This window comes from Pieris rapae, chromosome 4, assembly GCF_905147795.1.
Source record: "Pieris rapae chromosome 4, ilPieRapa1.1, whole genome shotgun sequence".
Classification (NCBI taxonomy): Eukaryota; Metazoa; Arthropoda; class Insecta; order Lepidoptera; family Pieridae; genus Pieris; species Pieris rapae.
The window spans coordinates 4,220,760-4,229,312 of record NC_059512.1 but is presented as its reverse complement, the minus strand read 5'-3'; the positions used below and the strand labels follow the sequence as shown (position 1 = coordinate 4,229,312).

The 8,553-nt window shown below is 32.2% G+C and overlaps 1 non-coding gene across 1 annotated transcript; it reads left to right on the top strand.

Annotated features, from left to right (window-relative positions):
* Positions 1-5,280: 5,280 nt before the first annotated feature.
* Positions 5,281-5,352, top strand: Trnam-cau. Its single transcript has one exon. It is a non-coding gene; the product is annotated as a tRNA-Met (tRNA).
* The last annotated feature ends 3,201 nt before the right edge of the window (positions 5,353-8,553 follow it).

Genomic DNA, 8,553 nt, shown 5'->3' with positions numbered 1-8,553 from the left:
ACAATTATATTATTATCGAACGCTTATGAGATTATGTTACGAGAATTTATGGGTCTGTATTCCTGTATAATCTCGAGTAATAATTTTCTATCCGAATGCCATTTATCTAATCACCTGCAATTTTTTTAAATCTATTGATATTTCTGATAATATTATTTAAAATGAATATTTGCAAATGTCACGTTAAGTTTGATCGTTATAAATAAATGTATGATTATAATATAGCATAGAACATGCAATGTATTTTCTTAAATCTTCTGTGGTTAACAATTAGACACTTTATTTTTTCCTTTGACCATCTTTCGTTTAACGTACGAAACCCCCGAGTCGTTACGTATGTTCAATTGATTCAGCCATTTCTGCTAACGTATCCTGTAGGTAGACTGCGCTAAACAAATTTTAATATATTTAAAAATGTTTTCTTTAAATGTATTAAAAAGTTTTAGACACTTCATCACATTTAATCCGCTCACTTGGGACACGTCTGCTAAAACTGCAACTAATTCGTAAATACACATTCGAAATTCAAAAATCCATACAAACTGTAATTTGAATTTAAGATTATTGGATTTCGTTTCAATTTCACGAATACAGGGATTATGACGCAAGTACGCCACGTTTCTTATTCAAAGTGCAATCTCCATCGGTCAATATGCTTTGTGAGAATTTCGAATTGAGTTTGCCGATATTTACATTCGCTGGACTCTTTAAATAAGTTTTAAAGATTTCAAATATCTCATATTTGCGATGTGACCGACGCGGAGAACTTTCGAAAACTTTATCGCTGAGAATAAAAGATGAAGTGGGTCATAAAATTGATGTGAAAACTCTTTTTAATTATCTATCACTTAGTGATTGCCATAATTACAGTAAAACTTTATTACTACTCTACGATAAATACGATTATTAAATATATATCGTCTGTGGTGTCATTAAAAATCACGTACAATGAGATATCGTCTAAGATCTTATTATACACTGAGATCAAAAAAAAATTTTTTTTTTATTGACGTAGAAACATGGCAGAAGAATCGTTAGTCACTCATATTGCTGTTTGTTCTTTGCATTTGATATACCAAAGAAAAAAAATATTTAAGAAAAAGAGCCAAAATTTTTATACATACTGGCTGGAAGGCCAATCTACAAAACAACAGTAGTAACAGAATTTCTAGCTTGAATGCGCTTTTGAAAATCGAAACGTCGAATCGGTCGTTTGATTGTAATTCGTCAACAGCGTCTCTGGGACCAATCACAATCAAGCCAAAGTGGTTATTCCAAAAACTGTTTCCTAAAATTATTTTATCGAATGCTTTAAAATTTTATATAATATAATGGTTTATATATACACCACTATATATAAAGTCTAAATGTACAATATGATTTAGCATTCTATATATAATTAATTAATACATGGCGAAACATTAATCGTGAGTTACAAGGAATGCATAACTTTAAACTAAGAAAGTGTAAGCTACCGAAGTGAAAATTAGTAAGTACGTGATCCGAGGAACACGTGGCTTGTAGACTTATTGAAATTATTTTATATAATTCAATAGTTGTCATAGATATTCTATATGTACACAAAATTCTTGCGAAAAATACATAAAAACGCGCGCCAATTCTAGAATACATATTATATGTACTCAAATTTTTCTATCTCTGGCAGCGAAGCGTTTTGACTATCATACAAATATGTAAAAAGTTATATTGTCTGATTGTCTTTACTGTATTAGAGATACTTAATGTCTTTAATTCAACTAACTAATAATAAATAAAGAACGCTGATTGTTTGTATTTATAGAAATAACATTTTATCATGCATGAAACTAAGAAAATAATCATAAATTTACTCAAGTCAGGCACAGATTATTAGCTATCAACTTTTTACTGTGATAGTTAGTTTAATTAACCATTTACAATTCGGCATTTATTTGTCGGCGAGAACTTATTAATTTGATTTTAGTTTCATTTGTCGATAGTTGGACGTGGTTGACTTTAGATTTCAGCCGTCTCGGATTGGAAAAGGGTATTTGGTCATTCGCCTTTAACGTGTTTATAAATTATACATACCTACGTCTGAAGCCGGCAGCTTGATAATAAATTGTTTATCGGCTTAAGAGATTTTTTTTGAACCACCTGGGGTACTGTACATACCGACGTTTGTAAAGTGTATTTAAAAGACATTTTAAACAAATAAACGGCATTAAATGTTCTGTCCTAACTTTCTCTTTGTAGTATAAAGGTAATTGAACCTGTTTGAATATGAAAAATAATAACATATGTACCTTAATTAATAGGGTTAATAATTAAGTTCAAATCTTTATTTAGAACAAAGTAAATTATTTTAACAGATTGCAATCTAACTTTAGAAAATGAATTATTTATACTATTAACAGATTCTGTGTTTTCTAATTCGAAATATTAGGTTTATTTTATCTGAAGACTACACACTTGATAAAATCTAAGCTAAGGACAAGTAATTCTTAAGCACTTCAATATTTAGCCTTAAGTGTATCGAGTTAAGCGGTTCGTGCTTGAACATGGCAAACAAAGACAAAGTAAGACAATATGTCACGGTCCAGCTACTTTGACAGGCTCTTACTAAGCACTCCTATAAAATAACAAAATACATTGTACAGTATTCATTGCGGCTTTTGGTGAACATTAATAATTATTTCGAAATAAAACCAGCATTGGATATAGTTAAACATGAATTGAACATCTTAGGGTAATGGTGATTGATTATTGGTCGCCGATTGTTAAATCCTGCAGCAGCTTGCCTGTCAAAGATATTTGTTAAATTTTCTTGAGACGAGTAATTATCCCTTAAAGTTAAATGGGGACTTGACGTTTAACGAAACGGGTTTTTATCGATCGATCGATTAAATAGATAAACAAATAACTAAAGTGTTCTTAATGATTCGGAATTAATCACTATTTATCTGTTTAAAAAAATAGGTTTCATATTCTTTTTTGTTCTACAGATTTGTTTTCGTTCTAGCCACATTAAACGACTTTTTTACCGAAATGAAGCCGTCTGTATTATATTCAATAATAAAAACAGATAAGCAACAACGACAGCAAAAATAATCACTTTCTTGTTTCTTTCGATGAACTTACTAATTAATAAACGTAGTTAGTACGTGTAGCTTATTTTACTAAACGAATAACTTGTTACATACAATTGTTAGTTACTGCACTCCATAGCTATATTTAAATTAACTCTAAGAACAAAATACCATCGAATCCCACATTAGGCTACAGTGAGAATGCCTAACGACGAGCTAAAGAGAATGCTTAAGTACTAACTTCAGAGCTTTCATAGCGTTTTTGATGTACTGCACTTTGCGGCCTGTTTTGTCACTATCTGCATTCCACTTTTGAAGCAAAAATAGGTTCGGGATAAAATCTTAAACATGACAGATGTCTACTTTAAGAAATAAAGTTATTTTAATGAATATATCGAAATATATTTATTTGTTTAATATCTTCAAAAATGTCAAGCATTTAGACACAAATTAAAGAGACACAAATTCAAGAGCTTTCTAATTTTTTTTTAATTAAAACAAAAACATTGTGTATAATACACGTTTTTTTTAAAAAAAGCTCATGGTGGCAGAGAGTCATGGTTATCAGCAGTTATTATATATTAGCAATGTGGAATCTGGACTAAATGATTCTTATATATCTGAAGCATATAGTACATTTATTAAAAGAGGGTTGACAAGGGGTCGAGACATCAAAAATCAACTACATTGTTGTTCCGTCTAGTGTTAAAACATTAAAAACAAATCTAATCAAAAAAAGCCACACAGTTTATTATCGTAAACCAGTGCATAAATCTCGCGTTATGTAAAGTTTATGATTTACAACGCGTTGAAAAAATTAATTATCTGCAAGGCAACAGCGGCTTGATAAATATCATTTTCTCTATGGTAATGGAGAAAAATAGTTCTGCTCTTGGCATTAAAAAGTCATTCCATTTTACGATCTAGTAAGCTGAAACTGAGCTAGTGAAATATGGCTTTAAGCGTAGCTCAAATTGAATCCAGTCTTCATAAAAACTCCGTTCCTGCTTCAGCCGATTAATTTTTCAATTTTACGACATGTACAAATTAACCTTTGATAGCTTTACCCACTGGTAGCCGAGATTTCGTCTGGATCGCGTTAGAATAAAAAGTTATTTTACAATTCAACTTTTATTAGAAAACACATATACATGGTGTCTCGTTCTGGAGGCGTCTTAATTTAGTCCAATAAAGACACAAGATTGCGCGTTCGCCGTAAAAAAGAATCACTTCGTTGCGACGAACGCGTCCGTCGACCCTTTCCGATCAGTTTCATCCTTTGGCTTTGCGAAGAGATGTTGGTTTCCTCAGTATCTTCTACCATTCGGACCGCCAGCGGCTGAATACCATCATTGGACATCGTGGCAGAAAGCACAGTTCCATTCTTTCTACATATATCTCGTCACCTGGCTTTTCTCAATATAGCGTTTTTTAAGGCGCTTTCTGCTGCGCACCTATACGACCTATCAAGAAAACGTACGTTCGAGAAACGGCCGTATCGTTTCCTGCAAAAGTTGGCAATACACGTACAGAGTTTATTCGCCTGCAATTCTATCTGTCTGAAGCTTAAAGTACATTTATTAATAGAGACAAGGGGCCAATGCAACTAGTTCCCTTCAATAATTTAAAGCAAATCCAATCTAAAAAAGAAATTGGTAGTTATTAGCATAGTTTAAACCAATACATAAATCACTTGTTATATTAAATAGCCCTTCCAAAAGTTGTATATTCTCACTTGCCTAATCTTTTTCTCGATCGACTTAATCACAATTTGACGAAATGAAAAATTAGCACTTTAATAGACTTAGTATAGTGGAGAAGAAGAATTAATGCTTTAATTCGATATTCATCTATTATTAAAGGATTTTGACATACGGGTGTCTTACTTAGAGTTATTTATTTATTTTCGAGTTTCGACTCTAAACCTTCCCCTTAAACATATTAGTAGATCTAGTAAGTATAGTTATACGTTTCGGATTATATGGAACCCGTTAGTAATCAAACATCAAAGAAACTTCAAAGAGAGGAGTTGTAAACAAACCTTATTGACAGATAGCTAGGAAGCATTGCATATTTATTAGTACTTACTGCATGATTAGCATTTAAACAAACTCATTTTCGGATAACTAGTTGTATTCTGGTTTAGACATAAATGTACCGTTTTAATGAAAAAAAATCTTTTTTTGACGCTATTTTGGTCAAACCAAATATCAGCAGAGTGGCGCAGTGGAAGCGTGCTGGGCCCATAACCCAGAGGTCCGTGGATCGAAACCACGCTCTGCTATAATATTATTTAATTTTAATCTTTAATAGGTATGGGCTGTGCTTTATATATATAATGTGTAACATATAACATAAACCTTCAATTATTATGAATAAGAAGTAAATCATGCTCGAACAGGTGAGCAACTAATTAAACTCCTGACTGACTGACTCCAAGATAAAATTGCTTATACATACAGAATACAAATAAAATGAATTGTCCATGGCAGAATTTGTAAGGACTAGTTTTTTTAATCAATTTATCAATAAGCTGTATCCATATTTATTTCTAGGTGAAAAGAGAAAAAAGAAAATAAATAAGCCTTAGAGTACCTACGTTTATTATTAAGACCGCGTATATCCAAAGACGTAAAAGGAACACAGGTAATTAGCGTGATGTTTAGTACCTAGATCTGTGGTCAGACTCGGCTAAATTACTAACTCGCTCGTATTGTTTCTAATTAGCCTTTGTGCTGTTTGTGGTCTGTCGGCTTTGTCCAGATAATTCTGTTAATAGGGCTCTTTGGCTCGCCGAACTTTTACACCTTTGTTATAGCCCAAACAGCGTAGTGAGTGATGACCCAACTCTTTGTCTATTGTTAACTTTGAATTTTTTTTCACATTATTTCTAATAGCACCATAGCTTTCTGTACTACATAGTTATAAAATATTTGTGCCAGAGTCTAACAATATTTAAATCAGCACATTGTCCTATTTTGTGTGTTAAATTTAATATTCTAGTAGGTACTTGGTTGGTTGAACCAATTTCCCCTTTAAGATACATTGTGTGTCGTACTTAAAAACCAGATTGTACAAATTTCAACACGTCCCTAATCCATATAATTTATCCATCAACATTCAATACTCACTGGAACATATAAACACTGCTAAAATTTCCCGTGTAAATACACAGTCTCATGCAAATCAGGGAATAAATTTATACATGAATATCTTAGATAAAGGCCAAATAAACTTTGTGTAATATTGTGTACACGGAATTATACGCCAACAAAATTATTCTTTTGCATATTATCTACCTTTTTGTTCACAATACTGAAACAACGTGAGGTTGGAAATAAATTTGACTAGAACCTTAATTTCGGATACTATATATCGTTTTTAATTTCCACTGTTTCTATTACAATTTCTATTGCAAGGAAAAAATATAATTTCGTAAGTTTTATTTTAACAGAGTTTATTTTATATATTATGTTTCCTTCATATGAATATGAACTTTTTTTTTCACGACTTTCTACAGAAAACATGCTAATGCTGATGGTGATTAACTGCTCTAGAGTTATCTTTGTATTTGTTTTTCCAGGTCCCATCTAGCGGTTGCGAAGACTGTACAATTTAATTCAATGCAAGCAGAAATTGTTTTTAAATTAAAACTATATTGACGGACCATGTCTTGAGTAATGGATAGAACTGAACCTTTTTTCTTTGAATAGTTTATGAGCTCAATTTACATTTCTTATGTAGTTTTTGTCGCGCTTGCGGTTAGCAATTGACTGTAACACCCACTCATTTATCGTAGTCTGCATTCTAAGGAGATGAGTTTGGCTGACTACTTCCTGGCATAACTTAAAGCTGTTATCATTTTAAACGACACAAAGTACATCTATAACCAAATACACATTAAAAAAAATATCGCTAAGGACATAGTCATGCCGAGCTACTACGACTATATAAAAAATGTAATAACGAATATTTTCTTCGCGCAAATGCAAGATGTGCTACTTTATTATCGCATCAAATATGCTCTATTAAAATATAGTTTTAATCTTAGTAACAAAGAGGGGAAGTCTCGCTTATTTTCTTGTCTACTTTTGTATTTTTCTTTTCAGCTCGCTTTCACGCTTTTAATACGACGTACCCTATTGCTTTTATATGGCTGCGTTTGCAGTAATTCTAAATTTTATTAAATTATTGATGTCAGAATATGTACCAACTCGTGGCGCCACTGCTTATTAAGTATGTACCTCAGATTTGAGTATTTGCTTTGTGATCATTTATTTTCTCTTATAGACAAATATGATGATCAGCCATCGTCAATTTTGTCTAGGTCATTAGTTATTAGGTCTCACGATGTTTTCTTTCACTGTACATGTGAGTACTAAATGCGCAAATAGAAAGTCCATTGACGCCTAATACCCATTTTTAATAACTTACTCCTGCAATAACAATGAATAATTCAATTTACCTGCACTCCTAGCACTAGCGCATGAATTCGTCCGGTATCGCTTACGCATTATACAGAAAAATCGTTATGCCAAAAAAGTTTTTAAAGTCGAAGATTTCAGGTGTTGGGTGGTTATGGTTAATAAATGAAGCAGGCATGAATCAAGTGATAGATAACGTATGGCATAATATGTACTGAGCGTTACCGAGTGAAACGCACCTGCACGTCTCCCTCCGCTCGCTTTCGCCTGAACCCTGAAATAATTAATCCACAATCTCAGACAAAAAACAATCTGAGATCAGACAGTGAAAGTCGATCGATCTCCTATCTGCATCCCATTAACCAAGCCCTACGAAGACAATCCATTTTTGGCGACGAATAGAATGCTATCTTTTCGCTCCTTAAACTCATATTTGATGATCAATATAAACCAAATAAAGTGAGTTTGGGCGTCTATTGACAACCGCAATCGCTGCGGCTCAACAGTCGCGTATCGATAGTACAAACTCTTTGAAAGTCTCAAAGGCCTTTTTGAAAGGTGCTTAGTATTAACAATACAATTAGATCAAATATTAAAACATATGTGGTTTACTTAACGAGTTCCAGATGAAGAATCTAGGAATAGTAGGCCCATATCAAACCTATATATATATACTAGCTAACCCGACAAACGTTGTTTTGCCATGTATGTTATTTCTAGGAAACATTTTTTTAATTCTACTACAATTGAAATATTTGATTGCCATCGTGCAACCTTATTGCGGTTCTGTGGATAGATTAAAAAAAACGGGATGTAAAAATAGGGGTTGATCGTATAAGAGTGAAAATTGAGAGAGATATGATTTTTTTTTATTCTATCATCACAAAATATAATTTTTTTTTTTGCCAAAAAATGAAAGTTTATGATTAACAAATAAAAAATAAGGGTTGATCATAGAGGGGTGCAAAATTCAGGGTCATATGAAATATTTACTCTAAGTCATGACAAAATAATTAAAAAAATCTTGCAAAAAAAATATATTTTTTAATTAACAAATAAAA